Source organism: Rhyacophila brunnea, unplaced genomic scaffold (genome assembly GCF_057557595.1).
Source record: "Rhyacophila brunnea isolate RB1 unplaced genomic scaffold, BYU_Rbru_1.0 scaffold_21, whole genome shotgun sequence".
Classification (NCBI taxonomy): Eukaryota; Metazoa; Arthropoda; class Insecta; order Trichoptera; family Rhyacophilidae; genus Rhyacophila; species Rhyacophila brunnea.
In genome coordinates, this window is record NW_028232871.1 from 11414180 (window position 1) to 11428410 (window position 14231).

Consider the following 14231-nt stretch of genomic DNA (forward strand, 5'->3'; position numbering starts at 1 on the left):
GGCAAAATGATGAAACCTAACCTCACTTTGTGTTCCATTGCCAAAAATAATATAATATTAGCCGGCTTTCGAAACAGCATCTCTATTTGCGCCCATGTACATCTTGGAAGAAAATTCTCTATTTAAATATCTACGGTATTTTGTCTCTTTCTTGTATATTAATTATGTGTATGTGTGTCTCGCTCTGATCCGGTCGCGTGCGCAGTATTCAACGACGGGCGCTCAAAATGTTTGAGAATCGGAAACGTCAGTCGAGAATAAACAGTGTTGGGGGATTGACGTTTTCCCTTTTAAAAAAAACAATGTTCGAAATTCAAATTGTTTCGGTCAGTTGCTTGTTTTTTTTTTCTATCATAATAATTTTATTTTGTGGCTATTCTGCGCTATCTAAAAGCGGCATAGCTCACAAATAAACATTATCACCGATTAACATTAAAAATTGTGAAATATACAACTTTCAGTGAACAATTTCGTTTCTTTTAAAAGTATTATTTTCGTACTACGTTATCATTGTGTTGTTTTTTTTTTGTTACATTGTTTTTTTTGTGTAATTTCTTGCACATGAAGTTTCGCAACGTTTTTTTTGTGTTCAGTTCTAAATTTATAATGCTGTGTTTATGTTATTGCTGATCAGTGGTTTTTTGTTTTTGTTAATTATTTAAGTATTGTTTTTAAATAGTGGCCTTCGAAAACTGTGCAATTTGGGTAAAGGAGTGAACAGTAAGACATACGTTTATTATTCATTATTAATAATTTTACCGTTTCGAAACGTTAATTTTAATTAATTCTTATTTAATTAATTACCTGTGAGTCCCACATGCATAGTGATTATGCCATTCGCAATAATTGTAAATTCTCTAGCCTGTGCAGAAATAGCTGTTTCTTAGAATATGATTATGCGTTACAAGTACAATCAAATTGAAGTAATATAGATAGGCAATTAATATTCAAGGATACATCATGATTCACGTACGCTTTGTGATAGAATGATAGATGCTGGTCGGTTTTTGGTGTTATTTCTTTCATTGGGAATCACGTAAAGAGTCATAAACTGTAAAAGATATAATTTGACTACCTATCGATATTCTAATATTGACACCTCGTATCTGACATTCAATATTTTTGAAGATATACTTCTTTTGGCGCGTTTGGGAAATCAGATCAGAGTGTATTTTTGGCGTGTGACATGTAACACATAATTTAATTTTTCACACGAAAAAACCCCACTCGATTGGATTCGAACCGCCGATTGTTCGGTTATCAGCCGAACGCACTACCTTTACGCCACTGTATGATACTGTAATCGTGACGATTATACATTATAATATTCTAGTTTAGAATTGTCCCGTTGCCTAGGCAGCGAATTTATTATTGTCGGCCATTTGCAATTCCTTACGTAAACAAACGATTAAACGTCAGATGATTTTTGCTACTTTAAAAATAAAAACAACGATAAATAATTATATAATTTAGTAATATAAGTTAAAATTTATAGAAATAAACCAACGGCGCTTCAATAAGCGGCGAGTTTTATTAAGTGTGTAATTTAACAAGATACCTATTTAAGAGCTAGTCGAAGAACCTAGGTTATCACAAGTTTTGTTTTTGTTTTGTTACGCCCAAGAAGTTTAACTTCTAACGCGCGTACATAAGTACACACACCGATTTTTTTTTGATAGGGGGAGTTAAAATGTTAGGTATATGATATTAAATAAAAACAAAAATACGTCAAGTGCAAAAATAATTTACTTCATTTTGAATATAACTCTAATTTTGTTTTTATTTAATATCATTTAATAGTTTTTGTATAACATTTCAACTAGCCCCTATCAAAAGTATTGAATGTCAGATACGAGGTGTCAATGTTAGATAATCGCTATGTACTTTACAGGTGAAATGTTATTTTTCTACAATCTACACAACACACAGAAGTTGTTTTAAAATATTTTCTCACAGAAACCGGACGCATTATCAATTAATAACTTATCTAAAATGGGTACTGGCCTGTGATTAAAGTATTAATTTATTATGCATCGTAGGGATTATATTAAATGAATTATTTATTAGTATTTTATTACCATGATTTTTGACATTTTAATGTAGGTAGTTTTATGCTATGCTTCCACAGTTGCCAAAATGACTAAAATATGCCAAACAGGATAAGAAAAATTGGAAACTGTATTGGACCAATACCAATGAAACATGCACAGCTTAAAAACTAAATTGTCAGTAGACTCAGTGACGTCCCGTGGGGGTAGGCAGATTGAGCGTCGCTTGGGGGCGGCAGTTACTGGAAGGGCGGCAAATCGAGGAGAAATATCTAGGTACATAAACTTAGTAATAACGAAAATATCTTTCCATTAAAAATTCAGCTTACTGGTTGGAAACATAATGTATTAATATACACAAAAGGTTTAATAGGACTAATTTTTTGTTGGGTTCGCGATGTCTAGTTTACTTCCGTTGTCCTTCGGCGTCCTTGGTGACCAGAAACGACACGAGCAGATTTGCGAATAATTACAGTTTATATTTTGTTAGTAATGTATCCATTCAACACATTTCTTAAATATTGAAGTCATGAAAGGATGATAAAAAATACTTTGAGGAGGCATTTTGGCGCTGCTCAGGGGCGGCTTTCTGTCTAGGGACGTCGCTGAGTAGACTATAATATGCTTTTTAACTTTGCACTCCGGCTCTAGGATGAAAATGATGTAGGTACCTACTTAATTTATTTATTACTACATAAAAAGTAATACAAGTGAATATCGTTTGATCTAATTTTATGCGAAGTAATCAGGCAAAGGGGCATATTATCAGTAATATGCCTCTTATAAGCAAAGCTTCTCTCTCTAAGCAAAGGGTGCAAAAAATTTATACAACGTATACCCAGTGACGTCCCTAGATAAAATGCCGCCCATAGGCAGCGCCAAAATGCCGCCTCATTTTTTTATACGTTATTTTTATCATCCTTCATGAGTCCAATATCTAAGAAATGTGTTGTATGGATACATTACCAATGAAATATCAGACTAATCGCAAATCTGCGAGTGTGGTCTCCGGTTTCTGGTCACCAAGGACGTTGAAGGGCAACGGAAGTAAACTAGATATCGTGAACCCGAACGATGATTTTTTTTAATGGAAAGATATAATTTTCCTCGATTTGCCGCCCTTCCAGTGACTGCCGCCCCCAAGCGACGCTCATTCAGCCTACACCCACGGGACGTCATTGTATGCCTACGCTACCCACCGCAGAACAGATTAATAAGATAGACATGTGAAAAGCAGTCGCAATTGACCAATGTTTTGAAGTCGGATTCGCTTTATTGCTTTATGACGGTTATGTACAATCACAAGAAACACAGAACGCGACGAATATCCTCAAATATTACCAATATTGAATGCGCGTTTCGTTTGCGTGACAAATTTTAATACTTACATAATATTATGTATATCTAATACACACGTAAACATTGAAAATAACATATTATTCTTTAACACGTCATGTTTAAGTTTATCCCAAGCTTTTTTTAAACCTTGTTATAACCTCACTCGTTGGTACCAATTATTTATATTTATACCAATATAATATGTACTTATTTTCATTTCGATATCTCAAGAAGTTCCGAAGTTAAGATACGACTAAGCACTTGCAACAATTCATAAAGAGTCGGTAAAGTGGTCAGATCGCAACGATGTAGTGGTGAGGTGAGGTGCGGGTAGTGGAGAAGTTGGCGCCTATATTCAACCGTTGTCGAACGCTGGAGATCAATCGGACAAAATAAATTTTAGATAGCAGTGGTCGAGTTGCGAGCTGATCTAGCCGTTGTCTATCTGATCGATTTAAAAAATTCAAACCGATCAGTTTATTTCTTCATTCTGTATATCTATCTGTCTCCTTTTTATTTCTGTTTTTTATAACGCTGTCTTTTCTGAGGTATCGGTGACTTTTAATTAATTCTATTTTAACCAATTGAGTCGCTTAGAATCATAACTCACATATTCCAAAAATCAAGTTTTGAGATAATCGCTAAAAACCAACAGAACACTATTTTTTGTAATTAGAAGAACAGTATTGAACTCCCTAGAATATTAATGAGTGAGAGAGTCGAATAACTTTTTTTTTTTTTTTTTTAAATATATATACCTAATACTCCTAACGTTGCAGACATACAGCATACTATGAGAAATAGAGCTCCCCGATTGGTTAGGAAGGCGTTGGTGACAAAACTCTATTCTTTGAAATATACGACATATTACACCAACAATGAACTTTGTCAACGATTTTCACATGGTTTAAATTGACTTTTAATACTCAACTATTTTTCGGTTTATAGATTAATTCATTTAGAATCACTTGGCATATTTAACTAAAAAACGACAAAATTGCAATATGTGAGTTATGATTCTAAGCGACTCAATTATCTGTTTAATTATATACTTAGTAATACATATGCCAATAATGTTATCTTATCTTTCCAGTATGTGCATAATATGTGTAAATGAATTATTCATTAGGTTTTCATTATCTTTACACCGTGCTAATGCATTTGGTACAATCATAATATTATAATATGTAGATATGACGTACAGTCGTACACCGACCCTTGCGCCCTTACCTATTGCATATTTAAAACTGAATACATAATATTATCTATATGATACTTATATGGTAGTGTTTTTCGTAAAAGCCTTCCCTACAAAATAATCTATCAGTCCCCCTTTTATATCGACAAAATGCCAATTTAAATAGGTTGGTTCTTAGGTGAACGTAAAGCCCAAATAGGGTAATCTTCTAAGACTCAATTCGTTGCAAATTATTTCGAAATGCATTAATTGTAGCTTTATACTTGTGATCTGATATTTTTTGATAAAAACGCAAATGACACTAACTGATTCAACCAAACCTGTCATACAATTACATACTAGCAAATTACGCTTTTATTTATAATCAAAATCAAGTATTTACTAAATTATACATATTTATAAACTAAGGGTATCAACTAAATATTAAACAGTAAGTAAATCACTTGACACAACCAGTTGTTCAGTGAGGCAAATATTCTTGAATGGCTTAGGATTCCTGGCTTTCCCTATGACCAAAAGATTCAGTTTGTGTATCCCGGTTGCATTGGAGCACGGCATAATGACGTGCTGCGGTCCTTGGACACTTTCCTACCTGGTACATTACTTTCTTCGCGGTGAACGTACGTTTTACGAAGGAGAAGTTTCCAAAATAAGCCTGTCTCTGCGTTGTATACTTGTACGCGGCGGACTACTGAATTTGACAATCGAATACCGGCGATATAGAGCTTGATTTTGTACTTTCAACTAGTAAAAATAACGGCGGATTACAGTAGTTGTCGGATAATCGAGCGGCGGATCACTGAGAGTGTACTGTATTATTAAATTGTGCCAAAGTCTATAAAGAGATCTATATTTCTGACCGAATCTTAGGGGTACATTGTTACGACCGCGTTACAAACACTCGGGCTCGTGAGCAGACACAGTAGCCTTCGGTGATTGAAGTAATCACGAAGAGACGTTTTACGTGGCTTGGACATGTGTTTCGGATGCCGCCAGAGAGTAGATACTTCGTACCCTTGTGGCACAGCATCAAGGGTTCCGTCGCCGTGGCCGGCCCTCCTTCACCATGCAGGTCTGGCATGGCAGGAGGCGCGAGAGTTGGCGATGGACCGAAGGAAGTGGCGCGAACTTGTCCTAGCCCTATGTCCCAATGCTGGGTCGTGATAGGGTGAAAGAAGAAAAATAATAATATTAATTTAGATTTCACAGAACAAACGCTCGACTGTCATTCAACAAAATTAAAATCAGTGATGTCCCATGACAGTAGAGAGATCATGCGTTGCTAAGAGACAGTAAATTATGACAGAATTTGGAAATAAAGAATAAGTACATTTTTTATGGTGGATTTATGGACACAAAATTTATATTTTTTTATCGTAGGAGGCCTAAAAATCAGTCGGTGTGTCGGGCCACTGTGTTACTAAACGCGCGACTGATTGTTATCTACAAGACTAAAATAAGTTTTTTTGTATACTTACTATGAACTATCATTATTACTTATATTATATATGTATATGAATAATCGTGTACAATCGTAATTACATTACACAGTCAGGAAGTTGCCATTTTAATTTACAAGAAATGCATGCAATGCTGTCAGGCCGCTAATCCACTAGTCACCAAATAATTCTATCAAATAATATAAACAATCAGGATTAAGTACTTAGTACTCCCTCTATTGTAATAGTTCAACCACATTGTATTTCCCGATTTGAACGATTTGAGTCCACTGTTGAGGCCCATAATATTAGGATCAGACATGGTCATAAGAAAGAAAGAACATATTATATTATATAATATTCATTTCTTTCTGTTTATCAATATACTACTATCATAATATAGAGTCTAGGGCGAATCTGTACCTTTGTACACACTGTTGGGAAACTATGCGTTAATCGAATCAATAAAACATAATTGGTACAGTTACAATATGCATTGTAAACAACAATCAAACACTGGTGCTATTTTGCTCCATAAATAATATGTATTGTTATAGCTACCAAACCCAATATTATCTCTGCATCCTTGTCTTTTTAATAATAATCTATTCTACGTTCGTTTTGACCTTCCACTTCTCAGAATGAGATCCCCCTCTCTCGCTAGTTGGATTAATTCGACTCTATCTTACCGCACCACACCTGTCGCTTTAAATATTTATACCTATAAAGTAGGTACAGATGAAATAATATATTGCCTGTTAGTAATGTATTATAGCCTCGAGCTGTAACTAGTCCGTTGACCGGTGAGCGCCGAGATGGGATGAAATACGATTGCAAAAATGTAATTAATAACATTTCTCTAACTTGAATTTGACATCTGGATGTAGGAGAAATCTCGAAGGAAAGTTGGTACTGTTCGGTTATACCGGAGGCAGCGGAAAACGCATTTTGAAAATAGCCGATAAACTGGATTATTTGTTTTCTATTTCTATTGTATTTGTTTGATTTTCAAAATGCGTTTTCCGCTGCCTCCGGTATAACCGAACAGTACCGTTTTTTTTAATATTATTTGATTTTATTGCTAATCATTCAGAATCCACTGAATAAATTCTTTGAGCGAAATTAAAACAAAACATTTCACTGAACATGTAATTTTGTGTATTAACATAATTTGAAAATTAGTCTTCAAATTAGGGGTCAAACCCGTCGAGCATCGTATTTTTTTCAAATATGATTTTTTCTAGTAGGTAATAGGTATAGGTATATCTCAGGTATTTTCAAGTTACGTTTGTTCAATATAAGGAATGTTACATTCTCAAAATTAGTGAATTATTCGTTGAATAAAAGAAGTGGTTTATTAAAAACATGTCTTTTCTATATAATATATTTCAATGTTTTAACTTTTACATCATGTAGTTCGCTGTTAAATCAATATTTTTTAAATTTACATACCGCATTAATAGTATGAAAACTGTACAATATGAATTGACATTTAATAATTAATGGTTCTATTATAAACATTCAATAATTTAATGGTTACTTTCATTACAATAGTTTAACATTTGTAAATGCACACATTCAATTCGTATATTTTTAGTGACATGGCAATAAATTCGTACTAAGGTGGCGTATGTTTACGAAAGAATATATCACTCTATTCTAATATCACTCCTAACTCCGCAGTCTTCGTGATCACCGTCGCAGGACTGATGCTGTGTATCGTGGGATTAAGCTATTTGATAGCACGATAAAGGTTGATTTTTTAAACTATATAATGTTTGTGGACGTCAGTGGCGAAGGGTGGAGGTAGGCTGTTAAGACTCGCTATAAATAGTGCACACTAAACTTTTTTAGTCATAAGTATTTGTTTTTATTGAACAAAGACTACAATTTACAGATGGTGTTAGTTAGTTTTTAAAAATCAATTAAACCCTGCCTAAACGAAACCATAATAGTTTTGGTCTAATTTGGGCAATTCGACAAAATTGTGCACACTTTTTCATTCATAGTTATTTGTTTTCGTTGGATTAAAAATACATATTACACATATTGTTGCCCTGCCTAAACCAAACTATAATAAATAAAAAATAGTATTCTATTTATAAAATATTCAAAGTTATGTATGATTTAATTGCATATTTTATAGATAGACATGTATTTTTTGACTATTATCTATTATGGCTTGGTTTCTCAGGGTTTAATTGAATTATAAAAACTAACTAACACTATCTGTATATTGTAGTCTTATTTCAATGAAAACAAATACGTATGTCTGAAAAAGTTTAATGTGCACTGTTTATGGCGGATCTTAAGAGCCTACCTCCACCCTTCGCCACTGGTGGACGTGTTATAAAGATTGAATTAATATATTTTTTTAATATTTTACTTTGATGTTTACATACTCATAAACTTACTGTATATTCTTCTTTCTGGTTTTATATTGATTGTTCAAGAAATGAAAATATAAATAATATTAAATTCTACAGGTTTTTTTTTAAAGTTTTTGTCGATAGCTTTTTCAGTTGTTACAACCGAAATAGCTATCGACAAAACCTTTTAAAAACCGGTAAAATTTAATACTTATTATTTATATTTTCATTTCTTGTAAAATGGAATTCTACTAAGTAAATGCTAACTCAATTAATATATTGATTGTTATGAGAAAGAAAGTCTTTTTGTATTAATTTCATGACTATTTATAGTTTTATTGCTATGGCGCATTGGTCAGTTGTAATATTATACTATTTTCTAATAAATAAATAGATATTATGTAAACGATGTTTATAATATAATAAGACGTGTCAAATACTGTTAGTCTTTCATATTTGCGTATGTAACCGATACTCAAAATATTTTTCCTTTGTTGGAAATAAGTCATTAAAAACTGTTTTATTTCTGGTTAAAATGTGACAATAAAGTTGTCAGATTTGCAGATTATTCGTCACACGCGCTCACCTTTCTACGCATGTTGGTAACCGACAGATTAACGACTAAGTATTAATATTTAGTGATTCGTGACTATGTATTCGGCCTATATAGATAAGGTTTCATTGTACGTTTTGTTTTATTATTAGTTTTACCGTACACTTTTTTAGCCGTCGTTTTTAAGCGCAATATCCGATGTCAAAAGTGTTGCAAACACCCAGCGGACTGTCGCAAGTCGCTATAGTCGGCTGCAGTGGCGCACCCAGGATTTATTATTGGGGGGGGGGCGAAGGAGGAGAACGGAAATTAGTCCATAGGCTCCTTTTCTTCTTCATATAAATATTTTTACATAATTTCACAACACACGGCGATATATTTGTACAGTTTCTCCTAGTTTTTATTAAATTGGAGGCATAGTGGCGGTAACCGTTGAGCGTGTCATCAGCGACTGGCGGATTGGAAGTGAACAGCGACCATGCTGGACATGTGTACCTAGTATGCTGAAACATTGCTTAAATAATATCGGCTGTGCTACCCGCTTGGCCTAGAGCAGTGTTTCCCAAAGTGTGGTACGCATACCCCCTGGGGTACGGGAAGAGTTTGGTGGGGGCACGTGCTGCACCGGGTTATGGCTACGCCTGGTGCAACAAGCATTAATACAACATCCATGCTAGGTTTATCGCATGCGGAAGAAGAGCAATTGTTGGAATTACTAGCTTCAGACGGATTCTTGCAAAATAAATATAAGGAGTGTACTTAAACATCATTTAGGTTGCAAATGCAACATGTGTATCCAGTTTTAACAGAGAAATTCCTGAAATACATTGCCTTTTTCAACTTCATATCTATGTGAAGTTGCTTTTTCAGCATTTGTAGACATTAAGTCAAAAAAAGGAACAGCCTTTGGGTGTGGAACCGCATCTCAGATTAAAATTAATAACCAGGGAACCAAATTATGATGATCTGTCGTTTCAACATAAATAATTTCATCCTTCTCATGGTTTATAATAAATGTTATTTTTTTATAATATAACTTTGATTTATATTTTATTATGAATGAATTTTATTTTTCGTTTATTATTATTTTGTTTATGTACTACAAAAGGAATATATTTTGATTGTTATTGAAGTACTTATATGCATTTTTCTTTGACGAGGAGTACTCAGTGTTACAAAAATTATAGAAGGGGTACACAGATGTCGAAAGTTTGGGGAACACTGGTCTAGAGAGCTACAATATGTATACCGAATTCCACCGAAAAAAATGTTCTTTTGATTTACACCACCACCGTAGTGGGTGTAGTCGTTCTTTTCGCCGAATGTTTATCGCAGATTTTTGGTTTTTTAATATTGAGGTTTCAACATATTAATTGAAAATGGACAAAAAAGTATTATTGCTTTTAAATTATACACAACCTACTCAATACAACACAGCCTAATATCTCGTTTATCGGTCTTTTGTCTATTGCACTCGGTGTACCTACACCATGGCTCCCACATCCTGAAACGGGCCCTCAGGCTAGGGCAGTGGTCGGCAAACTGCGGCTCTTTGGCCCCTTGAGCGCGGCTCTGCCACAGATGCTCTCTGCCATATTTGATATGGCTACAAAGAAGAAGCAAAGAAAATGGAAGAGGATAACCGTAAATGTAATGTTGAATAGACCGAGACTTCGCGTTTATTCAAAACTTAAATGGCTTACCGACCTTTATTTATGTGTCGGGAAAAATTAGCGCATTCAAATTTAGAGAGATACTACAACTAAAAACTCGTAATTTTGCGCTAAATATTCTGTCGATGATGCAAGGAAGAAAGCAGCTGAGGAGAAGAGTCAAGAAAAATAAAGTTCTGTATTTAATTAGGTACTGAATAAAATCTTTCAACAATGTTAATATTGCAAGTTTTGTGCTTAGTAAAAAGATTTCCAAGAGAGGAAATCAAGAGTAAATTGAGAAATCGATTTATTGATGAGAACCTGGAATCGTGCTTAAAATTAAATCAACAACATACGAACCTGACTTACCCAAACTTTACAAGGAGATGCAAGGCCATTATTCACATTGAGTTTGTCAGTCATTGTCATGATTCAATTTTATGGATACCTGACTTACAATTTAATTTTTATTAATAAATAAGATCATTATTACGTATGATATTCAGTTTTATTCAGTGTACCTACCTATAATTTAATTAGGACTAAAAACTTTAACTAAAGTTTATTAAGTAAATTAGCAGTGTACCTACTTACTACCTACGCATATAATTTCAGTTTAAGAAATTTGGCTTTCAAAAGAAATCTCAATCGTTGTACTGTTGATATTTGGCTCTATTGACTAATGAGTTTGCCGACCACTGGGCTAGGATATTTGACGGGCCCCCTATCCACCGCTTAGATTAAAGACAGTGTAAAACACTACATTAACGTTTTTAAATTGTGTTTTACTTCAAATTGAGGGTACTTATACAGTGAATTATTGGCGATTTTCAATACATCTACTTTAATAATGGAGCTGTCGAGTATCGACACATAATAATCTGAAAATATATTGGACAATTATATAATTTAAAATGTTGTGATGATGTGTGTTTATCTCACTTATCTGGTCAACCCGACACGCCGGCCCCCCACAGCCCGGGCCCCCAGGCTAGAGCCCTGTCAACCCTCCCCAGCCATCACCTATACCACTCCAGAATTCGGGTGGACACCGAGAATTTCATTAGGGAACGGGTTTCTAAAAAAACCTGACATCAGTGTTTCGAAATTTTTGTGTTAGAAATTAAAATCTAAGAAATTTTACTAAAAAGGGTGCTGGAGAATTACAAATCATTTTTTGCCGTGTTGTTTGTCTAAGCCCAAGGTATAGTTTATTGGCTTTCAATTTCAATGTGTAAAATCATTCTGATGATTTTCATATTTGGGGGGGGGGGGGCAAGGCCCCCTGGCCCCCTCCCCTGGGTGCGCTACTGGTCGGCTGAGCCATCGAAACGATCGGCTTACTGTCCCGCGGGCCAGGGATCGATTTCCTACTGTCACTTTCGTATGTTGCATTCTTTTATTATTCACCGGTGCGATGCGCCCGGCACCTGTCACGGTGAATTCAATATGGAATAAATACTAGTCAATAATTCATGTATGCATTCATACTATGGTTTCGAAAATGTACATAGCGGGCATGAAAATGTCTCTAGTTTTTGTCAAAAATGATATTTTGCATCGATAAGTAGTTGGCTGTTAATGTCACTCATTTATTGCCACATGTTGAGTTGCATATGCTAAGAAAATCTGGGTCTAGGACGATTTGGCGCCGGGCAACTGGACGCCACGCAAATCGAAATTAAATAGACGTTAGGTACTTATACGTAAGTACTTTTAAAAAATATATTTAATAACATTATTTATATTTAAATTATTATATTATGATTAGTTGGTGAGAATTTAAAAATGCACACGTAAATGATGATTTAGTCGTGCATATGTTTAAGTTCCAACGAAAAAAGAGTTTTTTATAAAAAAAACATTATGTTAAGAGTAAAATTAATTAAAACTATTAAGTAGTAGATAGAAACTGATTAAAATTCATCGTCTACGTTCTGTTTACGTGTCTACGACAGTGCGGCGTTCAATTGTCCTGGCGTCCAGTTGTCCCATTCCCGAAAATATGGTGCTTGCAAAACATATTTATCTTATCATATACTCTCAAATATTAACGGCAAATTTTTCCTATCTGCATTTCAATTACCTAGTATAGCGGCGTGACTTCGAAAAGAGACCCATAGATTGCGCGGCCCATTGACTGGACGCCGCAAGTACTATGTAGACGGATGAGGATCTAACTCTATGTTATATGTTGATATCTCTCGCAGATCTTTCACAGTTTTACAGCCAGTCAGTTTAGTCTGATTAACTCTGACCCTTTTGATCATACAGGTCCTCTATTTTGAGACTAAGCACCTTACACTATCGAGATTCGTTTCTAGTGATGTGTGGTATCTAGTTGTCAAATGTGATACCTACCTTAACTGAACTAATCCTTTGGCAAGTTCATCTGGCTATTTGGTCGAGCGAGTCATTTTATCTTATTAATATGTTTTCGTGTAGCGTTTTATTCTCTGTTATTGTTGATTAATATCTATGAATTCCGGAAGTGTTTCTAAGTTTATGACATACTATATACTAGTTAAAATGAAGATTGATGGATAAACACTTTTACTAAAATAATTAAATGCATGCATATTATTATAACACTAAAATATTTAATTAGTGTTCATTTCGTTATTTATGTTGTATGAAGAAGTGAAGTTTAACAAGGGGAAACATGGTTCAAGCAAAATTGACCGCTGCAGACAATAATAATTATTTAGCACAGAGGAAACACATCGTTATCTAATATCTAATCTTTGTTGAAAAAGTAAGACACCCCCGCTGGATCGAACCTGTATCTCTCGGGTTTCGCGCCCATGCGCATAGACCACTATGCTAAAGGCGCCATATTTAATTGCGACACATTTTAACTAATAATACTCTCTGAAGCGCTTTCCAAATTTAGCTGCTATTGGCGATCGGCTTTTGTATTTTTAAATCAAAGTAAGGTACCTATTACTTTTAATTACTAACCGACGTCACGGATCACTCCTAGATTTTTGTCTAAAATAAAATTATACAGAGTACTAAAATGCTAACACAATATTATTAATTAATAAATTTATCTGACAAGATATTGGTATCTGGTCCTTCACTCCGGCAAGGCTTCCGCTCGATTTATTTTTACCGCCGTTCGCCCAGTGATTTTCGGGAAAGCCCCCTGACCTTATCTGTGATTAATTGCTTTTAAATGCAAGATTATGCAGTAGTGAACACTCGTATCTGAAACTTTCAAACAAGTTTGATGCGTTTTTATGAGCTCAGATCATAATAAATCTTTGGTCAGGCAACTTCTTACGAGGTTTCGTTGCACTGCGTCGTGATTATCGCAGGGTTGAACTTTATCAAAGGTGTTTTGACGGTTTTATTACTGAAATCGTTATTTTACTTTTTAAAAGTAGTGCTAATATTTATTTTGCTTCTACAATTGATTATAACGTTAATGCAAACAACATTCTGTGTTTTCGTGTTCCTTACTGTCTCTTCGTTATATCTCTCTGGCGAGGCCTGCATTCTGCCATCCGCATAGTATAACCGATAGCATTAAAATCAGGTATCGGAGCCCTTCATCCCGTAGTGGATTGATATAAATGTAGATATTATCTACTTATATTAATATGATATCATCTGTTGTTATACTTAT

At 34.5% G+C, this 14231-nt stretch overlaps 1 protein-coding gene across 1 annotated transcript in view; it reads left to right on the plus strand.

Annotated features, from left to right (window-relative positions):
• The first annotated feature begins 249 nt into the window (after window positions 1-249).
• Window positions 250-14231, plus strand: part of spri (Src homology 2 domain-containing protein sprint) — a 512295-nt gene continuing 498313 nt past the window's right edge. The window contains exon 1 of the mRNA XM_085949236.1: window positions 250-485. The gene's annotated coding sequence lies outside the window, so the exon portion shown is untranslated. The remainder of the gene's footprint in view (window positions 486-14231) is intronic.